The sequence below is a fragment of the Narcine bancroftii genome, chromosome 8 (genome assembly GCF_036971445.1).
Source record: "Narcine bancroftii isolate sNarBan1 chromosome 8, sNarBan1.hap1, whole genome shotgun sequence".
NCBI lineage: Eukaryota > Metazoa > Chordata > Chondrichthyes > Torpediniformes > Narcinidae > Narcine > Narcine bancroftii.
This window is the reverse complement of record NC_091476.1, coordinates 154,748,161-154,764,359: the sequence shown is the minus strand read 5'-3', so window position 1 is coordinate 154,764,359 and position 16,199 is coordinate 154,748,161. Positions and strand designations below refer to the sequence as shown.

The 16,199-nt window shown below is 37.8% G+C and overlaps 1 long non-coding RNA gene across 2 annotated transcripts in view; it reads right to left on the bottom strand.

Moving 5' to 3' along the window:
- Positions 1–16,199, bottom strand: part of LOC138741414 (uncharacterized) — a 45,042-nt gene that overhangs the window by 21,249 nt on the left and 7,594 nt on the right. For both annotated transcript variants that reach the window (XR_011343491.1, XR_011343492.1), the window contains exon 3: positions 3,115–3,175. This is a non-coding gene — a long non-coding RNA (uncharacterized lncRNA). The remainder of the gene's footprint in view (positions 1–3,114; positions 3,176–16,199) is intronic.

The window sequence follows — 16,199 nt, the reverse complement described above, 5'->3', positions numbered from 1 at the left end:
AAAAATTAATGTTACAGTTTGAAGGCTGAGTATACAAGAGTATACAAGATCTGTCAAACACAGTAGAGAGATCAGTGACAATGTTCCAATGTTGTATTGAGCATTAGGTCCTTTTAGCAGAAGATAGCATTTCTCAACTTGAGGTCTACAGATCACTGGGTTTGTTACACGTGGCCAATAGTGATGTACTGGATACAGATATTACTGATACAGTAAGGAAGTAATGATATAAAACCAAGTTAATTTAATTTGTTAATTTAGACATACAGCATGGTAACAGGCCATTTCAGCCCTCGAGTCCATGCTGCCCAATTTACAACCCAGTTATGTTTTGAACGGTGGGAGGAAACCACAGCCCTGGAGAAAACCCACTCAGTCATGGGGAGAAAGCACAAACTCCTTACAGACAGCACAGGACTTGAACCCCCGTCTGGTCCCAATTAGTGGCATTGTAAAGGCGTTGCGGTAATCACTACATCAACCGTGCCATCCATTGTAAGTCTGATGACAAAAAATGAAAGTTCTCAAGACAATTTCTAACTAAATCAAAAATCCCATTGGTGGTCTGGGAAAGGGTTTGAGCTCACCAACAACCCCCTGATCCCTAGTGGAGGTCTGTGGATTTATTATAGGTGGTCTGCAGTAAGTAAAGGGATACTTCAGGTGGCATGTGGCTGGAAAAAGGTTGAGAACCACTGGTCTAGACCATGTATTGCTTCCACTTTCAAAAAATAGTGGCGTTTGCTACAATAAAAAAATCTCAGTGAATTACTGCAGCCATTTCTCCCCACAGGATTTCAGATGGAAAAGGCTATTAATTTTTAAATGAAGTAAAAAATAATGAAATAAAGTTTAATATACTGTATTTTAGATGCCAGTCTCTGCTAATGAAGGTAATAACCTCCATATTTTAAATTTCATCACTTAACAAATAACCAAATAAATACACACTGATTTTCAGGCTGAGATGGATTTGAAGTAGAGTGAAATAAAATCTCTTTGGAATTGATACTTATCTTCTCGATGTTTTATTGGGATTGATAGTTCACATACTATTTCCCAGATAGGTCTTTAGAGAAAAACTTGAACAATTTTTCCTTTACATTAGTAAGTCCTCTGACAAGGTCCCACATGGGAGGCTAATTCAGAAGGATCAGGCACTAGGTATCCATGGAGAGGTTGTAAACTGGATTTGAAATTGGATGAATGGGAGAAGACAGAGAGTGGTGGTGGATGATTGCTTCTCAGAATGGAGGCCTGTGTTTAGTGATGTGCCTCAGGGATCAGTGCTGTGTCTATTGTTGTTGGTTGTCTATATTAATGATCTGGGTGATAATGTGGTAAATTGGATCAGCAAGTTTGCTGCTGACACTAAGATTGAAGGCTTTGTGGACAGTGAGGAAGACTTTCAAAGCTTGCAGAGGGATCTGAACCAACTGGAAAAATGGCAGATGGAATTTAATGCAGGGAAATGTGAGATGTTGCATTTTGGAAGGTCAAACCAAGGTAGGACACACATAGTAAATGGAAGGGCACTGAGTACAGGGTTTGTAGGTTAATTGCGTGTAATTGAGCTTCATGTGTTTCAAGGGCTGAAAGGGTGTTCTACTGTGCTGTATTGTTAATTTTTAAAAAAAATTAACTGCTGGTAATAGCATCAACTTATCTAGGTTCAGGACTCATACTTACATTGTGCTAAATGGAAGTGCCAACTGTGAGATAGTGTGAAGGAAGAAATAATCACTAAATAAACAACTCGATGCCACTGTATGGAGCATGGGTTGTACCTCTGGATGGATCTTCCTTTTCAATAATTAATTCACACTCCTGAGATAGCGCATGATGAATTATGAAGCAAACTCAGCAGACCTTTGACATAAAAAGGTCCTATGAAAATAACAGAAGAACTAGCATTTAAATGTTTCCTAATATTGAGGGAAGAGAGCTAGCCAGGATACAGGAGAAATCCAATGGCTTCCATTTAATATCTAATCTGAAGGACAATACTTAAGACTCAGCAGAATTCCCTTGTTATGTGTAAGAATATAAACATAAATTTTGAATTAAAGGTCTGGAGCAAGGCATGGATGTATGGGAGGAGTGGAATCTGAACCAATGAGTAGTTGTGGTAGAATAGAATGAGCTTGGGGGAGGGGTGGCCGAATGAAAAGGGGAATGTAACTAGCTCGATTGTTCATTTGAACAGCTGCCATAAATGATTTTAACATGATTCTATTGCAGGTTGAGCCAGCATTTAATTGACTATCCCTAATTGCTCTTGAGAAAGTGGTGCTGAGCTGACTTCTTGAACTATTGCAGTTCTTGAGGGATGAGTATAGGGAAGGAGTTCCAGGATTTTCAGCAAGTTCTTGAGGGGTGAGTATAGGGAAGGAGTTGCAGGATTTTCAGCAAGGAACCAGGATCTTTAATGAGTAATTTTTCAAAGGGTTGTCCTATAATCTGATGAAATAGAATAATTTATAGAAACTAATAAACTGATCAACAATTGCTGTTTGTAAATAATAGTGCAAACACCCAGCACTAATGTGATTTTAAGCTGCAATTTCTCAACAATAGGGAATTTTACCATGGTTATTTTAAATGAAGTCCTTCAAATGTATGTATCAATTATGTTCCGATTCTTCCAATGGTAATAAATCAAACTTAGCCATTAGGATTACATAGATCTAGATGGGAAACAGATTTGAATATTATAATAGACTAAAAAATATGGGAAAATTTATTTAAGGATTGTATGACTAATACTATCAATATGAGATATAGATTAGTTCAATGAAATTTTTTTACATCAATTATATCTTACACCATAGAAGTTGAACAGATTGAAATCAGATTTATCAGATCAATGTTTTAGGTGTGGTGAAGATGTAGGATCTGTTATACATTCAATGTGGTTTTGTCCCAATGTGAGACCTTTTTGGGTGATTATATGTAACTTTTTGGAACAAGTTGCAGGAGTTGTTTTTCTGCTAAATCCTATTTATTTTTATTAGGAAATATTGAAAGCACAAACCCTAAATTGAAATGATCAAGTTATCAATTGAAATGTGTTAAATTAGCATTAACGGTAGCAAGAAAATATATTGCACTTACTTGGAAATCAATATATCTTTAACTGTGCTAAGGTAGCATGCTGAAATTCAAAGTTGTACTCCTTTGGGGAAAAAAAAACATAATTTAGGAAATAAATACTCCATGATTTTACAAATTTGGCACCAGTACACACAAATAAAGGGATTAAATTTGTAATAATATTCTTTTTATCCCTCTAATCCTGCAGAATTCTCCTTTGTAGTATGTTAGAACTGATGAGCTATACTGCACAATATCTCCCTCTGCAATCCAAAGATCCTTTTTACTTTCTCTTTTCTTTCTTCTTGTATTTTTATACCTATAAAAACTTTTTACTTTTTTCAATTTGTATATTGGTTTTTTTAGGGGGATTGGAGTTTTGGGGTGGGGTGAAAACCATCATGTATGTAATCAATTTGTTCTTTTCTTGATATTTGTACTATTATAATTAGAGGAACAAATTAGTCAGGAGATAGCAGATATTTGTAATAAGCACAGGGTAGTGATTGTGGGGGATTTAAATTTTCTGAATATTGATTGGTAAACCCATTCCGTGAAAGGGCTGGATGGATTGGAGTTTGGAAAATGTGTACAGGATAGCTTTTTACATCAATATATGGAGGTACAAACTAGAGAGGGAGTTGTGTTGGATTTACTGTTGGAGAATGAGATGGGTCAGGTGACAGAGGTATGTGTGGGGGAGCACTTTGGGTCCAGTGATCATAGTGCCATTAGCTTCAAGGTAGTTATGGAAAAGGATGGAGGTGAGGTTTTTGAGTGGGGAAAAGCTAGGTTTGAGGAGATGCGAAAGGATTTACAAGGGGTCGATTGGGACAACTTGTTTTCTGGGAAGGATGTAACAGAGAAATGGAGGGTCTTTTAAAGGAGAGGTTTTAAGAGTACAAAATCTTTATAAACCTGTTAGGTTGAAAGGTCAGGTCAAAAGTTTGAGAGAGCCATGGTTCTCAAGGGATATTGGAAACTTGATTCGAAAAAAGAGGGAGTACTACAATAAATAAAGGAAACAGGGAAAAAAAAGAGATGTTTGGGTACTATATTGAATGTAAAAAGAATCTTAAGAAAGAAAGTAGAAAAGCTAAAAGAAGGTATGAGGTGGCTATAGCAAGCAGGGTGAAAATAAATCCAAAGGGTTTCTACAAATATGTAAATAGCAAAAGGAAAGTGAGAGATAAAATTGGTCCAATGGAGAATCAGAAAGGACAAATGTGTGTGGAGCCAAAAGAGATGGGGGAGGTCTTGAACAATTTCTTTTCCTCAGTATTTACTGAGGAGAAGGATATTGAACTGTGCAGGGTAAAGGAAGCAAAAGAGGGTAAATATGGAGACTATAGTGATTAAGAAAGAGGTAGTACTGGAGCTTTTGAAACATATAAAGGTGGATAAGTCTCCGGGTCCTGACAGGATTTTCCCCAGGACCTTGAGAGAAGTTAGTGAGGAAATAACGGAGGCTCTTGCAGTGATTTTTCAAATGTCATTAGAGATAGGTATAGTGCCAGAGGATTGGTGTGTTGCGCATGTGGTTCCTTTGTTTAAAAAGGGTTCAAGGAGCAAGCCTAACAATTATTGACATATAAGTTTGATGTCTATGGTAGCTAAATTGATGAAGCATTCTTAGAGATAGTATATATAAGTATATATAAGGACAGGGTCTGATCAGGGACACTCAACACAGATTTGTGCATGGAAGGTTGTGTTTGACCAATCTTGTTGAATATTTTGAAGAGGGTAGAGCAGTGGATGTTGTCTAAATGGACTTCAGTAAGGCCTTCGATAAGGTTCCACATGGAAGGTTAGTTAGGAAGGCTAAGTCTTTGGGTATTAATTTGGAGATAGTCAAATGGATCAACAGTGGCTGGAAGGAAGGTGCCAAAGAGTAGTAGTAGATAATTGTTTATCAGGATGGAGGCCGGTGACAAACGGTGTACCTCAGGGTTTGGTATTGGGACCATTGCTGTTTGTCATATATATATTTGGAGGATGGGGTGGTAAATTGGTTTAGTAAATATGCAGATGATACTAAAATAGGGGGAATTGTGGATGATGGTAGAGGGATTTAAACTGCTTAGAGGAGTGGACAGAAAGATGGCAGATGGAGTTTAATGCTGATAAGTGTGAGGTGCTTCATTTTGAAAAGAATAATCAAAGCAAGAAATATGTGGTAAATGGGAGGGCATTGAAGAATGCAGTGGAGCAGAAAGATCTAGGAATAACGGTGCATTGTTCCCTGAAGGTAGGAGTGCATGTGGATAGGGTGGTGAAGAAGGCCTTTAGTATGCTTGCCTGTATAAATCAGTACATAGAATATAGGGCTTGGGAAGTAATGATGAAACTGTACAAGGCATTGGTGAGGCCAAATTTAGAGTACTGTGTGCAGTTCTGGTCACCGATTTATAGGAAGGATGTTAACAAGATAGAGAGAGTGCAGAGAAGATTTACAAAAATGTTGCCTGGGTTTCAGCATCTGGAATACAAAGAAAGATTGAGCAAATTAGGTCTTTATTCCTTGGAATGTAGAAGACTGAGAGGAGATTTGATAGAGGTGTTTAAGATATTGAGAGGGACAGATAGAGTTGATGAGGAAAGGCTTTTCCCATTCAGAGATGGATACAAGAGGTCATGGGTTGAGAGTTGACGGGCAAAGGTTTAGGAGTATCATGAGGGGGATCTTCTTTACTCAGAGAGTGGTTACTGTGTGCAATGGGCTTCCGGGAAAGCTGGTGGAGGCAGGGTCAATTTCGTCATTTAAGAAAGAGTTGGATAAGTATATGGATGGGAGGGGGATGGAGAGATATCGGCAGAGTGCTGGTAAGTGGGATTAGAGGAGGCTACTTGGATCAGTGCGGACTAGAAAGTCCAAATTGGCCTGTTTCCGTGCTGTAATTGTTATATGGTTATATAACAATTGTAGTTATTGCATGTATGGGATATTATATAAAATATTTTTTTTAAATCAGACTTGACCACACATGAGGTATTTTCAAAGTTAATTGGCAATAGGAAGCTCAAATCATGAGCAGTGAGGAGAATTGAAACGTGACCAGGAGGATGCAGCAACTAGGAAACATATGGTTTATAACTCAAAATACATTGCTGAAGGAGGCAGTGAACAATGCATATGGGATTCCTTGGTCAAGGATAGACTAGGGGAAGCTAGCTCCAATGGAGTTCTCTTACTGACAAAATGTTTGGATACAGTCTTGTCATAACTCACCATAATAGCTCATGACAATGCTCAAGATCCAGCTATTGGCATCACTTATATTATTGTTTATATAATTAATAAATATATAATCATCCAAGTATTGATTGCTATGATAGTTGGACTGCTCAGTTATCTCCATCAATATGGTTCTAAAACAATGGAGACAGCAGACACGTAGAGAAAGATGTCAAGAACTCCAGAAAAATAACTTTTCTCAGAACGAAAAAACAATCTACTAGACTCTAGTAGCTAGAGGAACTCATTGGGTTGAGTTTTGGACTGGAACCATTCATCAATACTTTTAATTTTCTCCAAATGATGCTGCTCCATCCTGATACCAGGAGGACAGAGGATATGATTCCAGAATGCTCTCAAAGCTTCCAATTGTTGGGGTGTTCCTGGTCCAAGACTGCTCAAAATGAAGGAAGAACTTTCAGGTGTCATTTGGTGGGTGCATACGTGCCTATCCAGCAATGACCTTTTGTGCTATAAACTGAAATACAAGCAAATATCCTCATTCCCAATGGACTCTCATAGAAAAAGAAGAAAAAAAATGTTGCCTTTGAAGAACAATGGGTTCAGAACAAGTGGATGGCAAGTGAAGCTCTTCAATTATTGGTTGCAGAGTGCATTTGATATCCAAATGTTGCATGTGATCTGGTAATGCCGACACCAAGGACTGAGCTATTTTAGCTCTCTTTAAATTCATTGATAACAGAGATCTTTCTTGTGATAGGAGATGTGAAAATATTATCCTCAGTTTTTTATAGACTTCCCATTCTCAAGACATAAGGGAAACAGAGATGCAGTTTTAACATCTAACTCATAATGTGGGAGATTGGAAACTGAATTTATTTCAAGAAAAGGTGTTCAGATAGTCAAACAAATTACAGATGAACACAACAAATAGGATTTCTATAAAAAGACATTTCTTTAATAAAATGACAATGTGGGCTTAATGTATAGAATATATGCATCTTGGAAACTGAATTACAATGCTCTGTTAAGTGGAATGCAATTTTGATCTGATGTGAGTTTGAATTGAAGTTTCTCTTCTTACATTTTATGTAATTCTGCTCTGCAGGATGATGTAATTTACAAGAGTACTGGAAATAATGAAGTACCTTTGATGTTGTAATGAGTTTCATAAGAGAGTGAGTTGGAGTCAAAATGACTGCTGAGTTACTGCAGTGTATTCTGTTTGTTAAATATGTGGCTGTTATAGTGTCCCAACCATATGTCAATTAATTGACTGGAGCAAATCACTTTGCAAGGGGTCTAGCTTCCTTCTTATGTGTTTTTGAGTTGTACCAGTTCAGGTGAAAGAACCCCATCACATTCCATACCTGTGCTTTCATAAACAGGGTCAGGATGAACCACTCATTGCATTGTACACAGTCTCTACCCTTCCCCTTCAGACATTATGTGAAATTAGTTTCTCCAATTAAACAGAAGTTAATTCTCAGCAACACTGTTACTTTTGAACAGTGATCATTGCACTTATAAAAACTACAAGGCATTCAACACTAGATGGCCCAAGGCTGTTAAGGCACGCTGATGGAGATGGTGAATTTCATCTTGATGTCTGCCTTTGTTTTGTTGAATTTAGAAAAAAAGTTTATATACATTCATATTTTTCTGACCTTTAATACATCCAGCATTTAATGTATAACTTATCAAACAAATCATTCCTTAAGTAACCTTTGAATGTAGACATAGAGCATGATAACAGACCCTCCAGGCTCACGAGCCCATGTTCCCCGAATACACCAATTAACCTACAACCCCTGTACGTTTTTTAAGGGTGGGAAGAAACCAGAGGACTGAGTGGAAACCTACTACCCCTCCACCATCAGACTCCTCAACAACAAACTCAATCAGGGCTCATTTAAGGACGCTCACTTGTGGATTTTATTAATTTTAAAAATTCTCTCTGTATTGCACAGTCAGTTTGTTTCTATTCATTATCTGTTTACAGTCCTTTATTTACATGTATATGCAGTGTGCAGTATTTTTTGCACTACCATTGTGGTAATTCTGTACCGCCTGCAGAAAAAAGAATCTCAGAGTTGTATGTGATGTCATGAATGTACTCTTACAATAAACCTGAAATCTGAAACCCACGCAAACACAGGGAGAATGTACAAAGTCTTTATAGACAGCGCCAGATTTTAACCCAGGTCACTGGTTCTGTAATAGCATTGCACTAACCACACCACCCAATCCTTTGGGTAAAGTTTTCACACAGTAATGGAAAGTTGAATTATGAAGAATGCCCCTTGCAAATGCTACATGCTGAAAGAACAGATAAAAAATATTGATGAATCTTGAATCATTGGAATCCATTTATTAGCTGGAAAATGGTTTTAACTCATGCTTCAAGAGTATGAATCCAGAATAGTAGAGTAAAAAAAAATGTAGAAAATACATTTGATAAAGAATATAAGTATTTTAATCTACAATTTAGAAGATGGCCTATCCAGGACATAAGAGCAAGGGAGACTATTGTGTTTCCATCTTTTCCTTCAGGATGACATTTAATTGTTTTGAATTCAACTACTTAAAATTGAGTGATGTAATGCTGTTTATTTCAGTGTTATGCAACTGAAAATTGATTTTTTTTCAAGAGTGTAATGCACTTGCAACCAAATCTTGATTGTTCTGCTTTACGCCTGAAATGTATCGGTCAGTTCTATGCATGAACAATCCCTGCAATCCTAACTTGTTTTCCACAACATAGGCTCACAATATGTCTCCATTCTAACTGAAATGCCTCTTTTGTGGTAACTTGAATTATTATTACAAATTACTCGGAACTCCTGTGAAGCTAGATTAGGAAACCCACCAGGCATAAATTACTTACCGTTATCCTTCAGGCTCATCCCACAATTTGTTGACACCCCATCTGCCCTCCACAATCAGTCACCAATTTCCAGCCAACAGCCTGATAATCTCAACTGTCCCCAATCCCATAATTCCCTACATTTAAATACTGGTCCCTTTTTTGAGTGACCCTACTACAGGCCATAAAACTCCAATACAACTCAAATGCTAATCCCCATCCCCACAATTTAACTACAGATCTCTCTTCGACAACCCCCACCCCTACTGAATAACTGCTGGTCCCCAGTCTCACAACTCAACTGTAGGTCTCCAAATGTTTTGACCCCAACTGATCGCCAATCTCGAGTACCACAGCCCCATTGCACAGTTTTGATCCATCCCATCCCAAGCTTTGTACAAATAATGGAAAGTAAAATGTCAAAATAAGCTGATTAACATACAAATCTAGGAAAGAACCCCTTTGCACAAAGTCAGAAAATGGAAAAAGAAACAACGTGATGGTATTATAATAGTTAAGTATGATTAGTATAATTTGCAGGATGATCAATGGACTAAAATGTCACATACAAATATTATTTTCATTAAAAAAAGATGTGTTGTTAGTGCGTGACCGCAGCAAATTGTTGCTTCTCAGTGTGATATAAAATTATGTGAAGGAGAGCAGTAGCCAGATGAGAGAGTCATCCTGAATGATTAGCAAAGCTTGAAGTACACTAGTATTAGATGTCAATCTGTTCCTAATGCCCATTCAGATAGAAGATGGTGCATGGTGTAGGTATGTATTGTTATTGTAGGTTATTGTCATATGGTGAATAATCTTTGTTCCTCATATCTAATAGATCTCTGAACTGGGCTTCATATAAGATTCAGCCACTTCAATTCAGACTGAAGCTTCAGTCATCTGGAGGATAATTTGTCCAGTACAACTCAATTTTCATGCCAGTACATTAGTTCCATGAGATCCTGAAACAAATTAAGTGCAAGAAAGTTGAAACAGGATCATCTCCCCAGAAAATGATCCCATCATGCATCTGAAAGCACAGATAAATAGATATCTGGTGATGATGCTCTTCCAAATACACCATGTAAGGGTTTGGTTATTTTTTAGGCTGTTGCTGCAACACTTTCCTTCAATCCTGAATGTTACATTTTACATGCTTTGGAACAGAAACAATACTCAAGACGATTCTAAAAGAAACATTCAAAACTTCCACTATAATGAGATTACGATGTGTTGTGTATTTTGTGTGCATGTGTGTACTCCATCGTCTGGAGAAACACTATTTAGTCTCATTGTATATGTACAGAAAGATAATAATGAACTTAAGGAGGATCATCTAAAAAATTTTTTTGAGGCAAAAATGGATAAAGGCAGAAACTTCTTCCACTGCTTCATGCACAGAGCTCATGAAAGAACAATGGTAGGATGTAGAGTGAAATGTATCTTGAGTATTTTTAGAAAAATGATTTCATTATTTTGGTAAAACAGAAAGTGGAAAGACAAGAATTTGCCAGTCTTGTCTTTGTTTTCTGTCCAACATACAGTTGATATAAAAATGTCAATGGAGGAAATATGAAATCATAGAGTCCAGAAAGCTTATAAAATGCCTGAACAAAAGATGAATATCATTCTTACCTATTTCTTAAATTGTTATTCTAATCCCCTAATTTCACTTCTGACCTCTCTATACTCAGCCACCTGGACATCTGTAACAAAATTCAACAGCAACTGGAAGAATGATGTTTCAAAGAAATAAGGTCATAATTTTTAACAAACAAGAGAGTACCTTCAAATCTCAGGAGTAGATATTTCATAACAGATTGCTTCTGAACAAACAGGATATAAAAATATAGAGAACAAGTGAAAAATGGAATGAGGATCAAGAGAGAATAGCAAAATAGAGTGGTGGACAACATACAAGGGTATCTACCAGTAACACCAGGTCCGGGGTGGGTGGGGGTGCTAATTAAATGCTACAATGGAGATTCCCTGATGTAGACAAAATACAGAGTTCAAGTAGTAAGATGTGAACTTTCAAAAGATATTAAATGAGATGGAAAGAAGGATGGCAATACATAAGATTTGGAAGACATCCTGACAACATTGTACCAGCACTCTTTGCTCTGCATTGCCAGTGTTGGTGAAGAGTTCCAGCCCACTGTTTCTCCTGCTCCTGAGTTCCTCCAGCAGATTACAGCAGCTTAGTCTCTTAAATGCCTTGATAAAAGGGAGAATTATTCTGGTAGAAATCAAATAGAACTGCAGATAATAAAAAAATATGAAATAAAAATGGAAAATACTGTGGAAAGAAACGTTTCATGCTGGAGATCCTTCATCCGAACTTTCCTGCTGGGACAGACTCCAATTAAGTGAACTTAATTGGTTAGTGCAACACTATTACAGCGCTAGCAACCCAGGTTCGTATCCGGCGCTGTCTGTGAGGAGTTTGTATGTTTCCCGTGTCTGTGCAGGTTTCCCTGGTGCTCTGGTTTCAAAAGATAGGGGTTTTTTTGGGCAGCTCAGGCTTGTGGATCAGAAAGGCTTGTCTATGTTTAAATGAAGCTCTGAAGTGATGAAGGAAGAGCTGGGAATATTTAGAGAAGTAAGGAATAGACCACAGAAGTCACCACACAGTAAATCTACTGATCTCACCCTTCAATATACTCAGTAACTGAAAAGTCTCCACAATGACGAGGAAAAGATTTACAATTCCATGAATAAGGAATTTCTCCACACTGGAGCCCTTAAGTATTAACCTTTGATATACAAAGCTACAGAAATCATTAAAATCTGCAACAATCTATTTGTCCTACTGTGTTCATGTTGTGTAGAAATTGATTTGAAATGAATCCCAGTTCTCAGCTCTAGAAGTTAGGGGTCTTCAAGTGCTTTTCCAGGAATTTTTCTTAAAAGTGTGAGGGCATTTGCATCCTCTGCTTATTCAGGTGGAAAATTCCATATTCCAGATTTCAGATTTATTGTCAGATTACATACATAACATCACATATAATCCTGAGATTCTTTTTTTACTGCAGGCGAGGGAGAATTACCACTTATTGGTAGTGCAAAGACAAAACAGTACACAGCGAATACATGTAAACAAATAAAGAACTGCAAATACATATTAAATATAAACAAACTGTGCAATATGGAGAGAATAAAAATTCCCTCCACTTGTATTTTTTTTTCAGCTTCTGTCTAAATCTCCTATCATTAACTTAAGTTTATTCTCCCTATTTTCTTTACATTAGCTAAGAAGATTGGTTTCTACTACTTATTTTGCTAAGGCCTCATAATTTTATACATCTCAATTACATTTCCCCATGGTCTTCTTTGTTTCAAAGGAAACAATTCAAGCCTTGATTATCTGTACTTTTGGTTATAATTCCTAACCCTGGCAACATCCTCGTAAATCTTTTCTGCACTTTTTCCTGTTTTATTACATCCGTCCTGTATCACGATGATTAGAAATGTACAAAATTCGCCAGCTGAGGTCTAACTGACATTTCATACAGCTTCATTGTGTCGGCCAATGAAGGCAAATGTCTCATAACTTATCATGCCCAGCTATTTTTGGGATTTCATGGGCATGCACTTCAAGAACCCAGTGACCCGCTATAGGCAACCATTTATCTTGTATTCCTTTTCCCTACTTCAATCCATGCATTATCTCAGATTCAACCCAATTTGTAACTTTGGTGCCCATCTAACCAGTCCATCAATTACTTCCTATTGCGCAGATTTTTCTCACTGTCAACCACATTACCAACTTTGATTTATTAGCAATCTTCTCAGTTATGTTCCTTACAACACAATCAAATCACTTATATCTATTCTACAAATAGTAAGGTGACTGGCAATAGGTTTTGTGGAATCCAGCTCCACACATGTACCACAGTCAATACACATGTATATACACATATACACCAAAAAAGTTCCCAGACAGAAGAGCAAAATGGTTCTCAATCCACCAATAATTTTCCTTTAGTCTCTGCTGCTGAGTCAAAATATAATACATTGAATTTGTTGGGTTTCTACTTCCTTGTATCAAGAACCTCCAGTTTAATCCAATTGACATCATCTGGGTCCTGTAGGATCCATATCCAGTTGAGGGGGATCCTTTAGGGAGCTCACTGAAGTGTCTGAAAAGGGATAGGACAGACAGATTCACAGACCTGCTTCCATTCTGAGACATTTCTTGGATTTTTGGGTTTCTTCTTAGTTTCTTAATTGTGAAGAACTAAACTCATCTTAGTCTGAAGTTACATGACTTAATTGAGCTACCTTTGTTCTCCTGTGCCCCAGTTCCAAGAGAATGTGAATGGGAAACACTACTGAGAAATGTGTGAAGGCAATGGTGATTTTTCTGGGAAAAGCTTCTCAGGATTTCACCACAATTACTTGTATTTGTTTATCCAAAAGTAATGCATAAATGTGGTCTGAGTGCATTTGCCACATACACTGAGGAGGGAGTTGTCCATTTGGAGATGGCAGACACCAATCCAGGGCTTGGATGATGCTAAATCTCTTTATGATGTATTTTTAGAGATTTAGTGAATTCTTGTCTCTATGGCTTTTACACGGCTGCTGTAGTAATTTCCCGTTGACAATTTCCGCACTTATATTCTGGAGTGGCTGTTCACACGGGAAGGTTTTTTACACTAAATAACTGAGTTGTGGTATTTTCGTAGGCTGGATGTGGGTCAATGTCAACCATGAGGTAGACCCTGTGTGCAACGCACTGCGTTGACGTTGTCAGTGGCATCATTCATCTGCGACCAAAAAAGTTCCCAGACAGAAGAGCAAAATGGTTCTCAATCCACAGATTAAGGTTAGCAGCAAGTATGCGTCGCATTACGCGAACAAACATTAATTTCATGCATTTCATGCATGCACACTTAAAATCCTGCATTGCAGAGTCATGAGCTGAACGCATCGTCACGTGCTATCATGTATGTTGTATCATTAACCCATTGTTGTGTACCACCTGCAGTTCAGTTTAGACTGCAGGCAATCCGCAAATTTGTTGGGCTGCTGCAAGAAAAATTTTCAGAACGGAAATGGGTCACTCGTTTCTGTTTCAAACTTTTTACACAGCCTGTGTTGTGGGAATTTTGTGAAGTTTTTCAGTTACACAGAGGATGTGTAAAAACCATAATAGTTTCCAATGATTAGCTCCATTCCAAATGTCTTTGATATTGTTGTCTTGATGGATCTCACGTCCTAAAATCGATTGGAAATAATTTATTTTGCTGTCGAGCTCAGATTAAAAAAATATTTTTGCAGGAGTAGAAGCTTCAAAAGGTGCCATTGTAAATATACTTGGTGAAATCAATAACATATTTTAATGTGTTTCACAAAGATGAAATTAAAAAGTGTGCAATGCTAAAAAAGTAGGAATATGTCAAAAAGCGTTGTCAAAAGAAAGTTATTGTAGGGGCTTGAAAGGGATAAAAGATATTCAGGAGACAGAGAGATCTTGAGGATGGTGGGGAGATGAAGTGTTTGGAAAGGCTGGTGATGAAGCCTTTCCTGTCAGATTCCTGTCTGAGCACTGAGATGGATCCAATCCAGTCAGCCTACCATGGTAACAAGTCTACGATGGATGTCATCTCACTGGCTCTATATAAAGCCCTGAAACACCTGGACAGTAAAGATGCATATATCAGAATGCTCTTTATTGACTACAGTTCGATATTCAACAAGATAATTCCCTCAAAATTGATCAGCAAAACCCCAAGACCTGGGACTCAACAGCCCACTATGGAATTGAATCCTGGAATTCCTCATCTCCAGACCACAATCAATGAGGATTAGTCGGAACATCTCCTCTATAATCTCCATCAGTACCAGAGTACCATAGGGCTGTGATCTTAGCCCCCTGTTCTACTCATTTTACACCTACGACTGTGTAGCTCAGTACGACAATAACATCATCTACAAATTTGCCAACGATACCACAGTAGTGGGTTTGATAAAGGAAAGGGATGAGTTAGCATAAGAATGGAAATTGAAAACTTGGCAAAATGGTGCACCAACAAAACCTAACATTCAATGTCACCACAAGTAAGGAGCTGATTGCTAACTTCAGGAAAGGAAAACCTGAGGTATACAATCCAATGATCATTGGGGGATCAGAGATGGAGTGGGTGAGAAAATTTACATTCTTGATAATCACTATCTTGGAGGGTCTTTCCAGGATCCAACACACCAATGGCATCATGAAGAAAGCATGTCAGCACCTCTACTTCCTCAGAAGTTTGTGGAGGTTTGGTATGACACCAGAAACCCTGGCAAATTTCTATAGAGGTGTGGTGTAAAGTGTGCTGACCGGATGAATCATGGTCTGGTATGGGAACATCAATACCCCTGAGTATAAAGCCCTCCAAAAGGTATAGGACACAGCCTAGGACATCACAGGCAAAACCCTCCCCACTATTGAGTACATCCACACCACCCAGCACAGCTCTGTTCTTGCTGCTGCCATCAGGAAAGAGGTATAGGTGCCACAAGACTCACACCACCAGTTTCAGGAACAGCTGCTACCCCTCCATATTAAAACTCCTCAATGACCAACTCAATCAGAGTCTCATTTAAGGACTCTTACTTGTGCACTTTACTGATTTTCTTTTGTTCTCTCTGTATTGCACAGTCAGTTTGTTGACATTCATTATGTTTACAGTTCTTTTATTTGTTTACATGTTTACACTGTGTTCAGTTTATTTTTTGCACTACCAATTAGTGGTAATTATGTCATGCCCACAGGTAAAAGGAATCTCAGGATTATATGTGATGTCATATAAATCTGAAATCTGAGTAGGAGATCAGTGAAGAATGGTTGTCAAGTGAGTGTGAGAAAGGATTTGGATAGCAAGGTTTATGAAAAGTGAAACATGAGAGCCAGTGAAGAAGAGTACAAGAATTTTGATTTCAGATTTATTGTCCTGCAGGCAAGGCAGAATTATCACTCACTGGTAGTGCTAAAACAAATGCACTCAGCAAACATATGTAAACACTGTGCAATACAGAGAGAAAAAA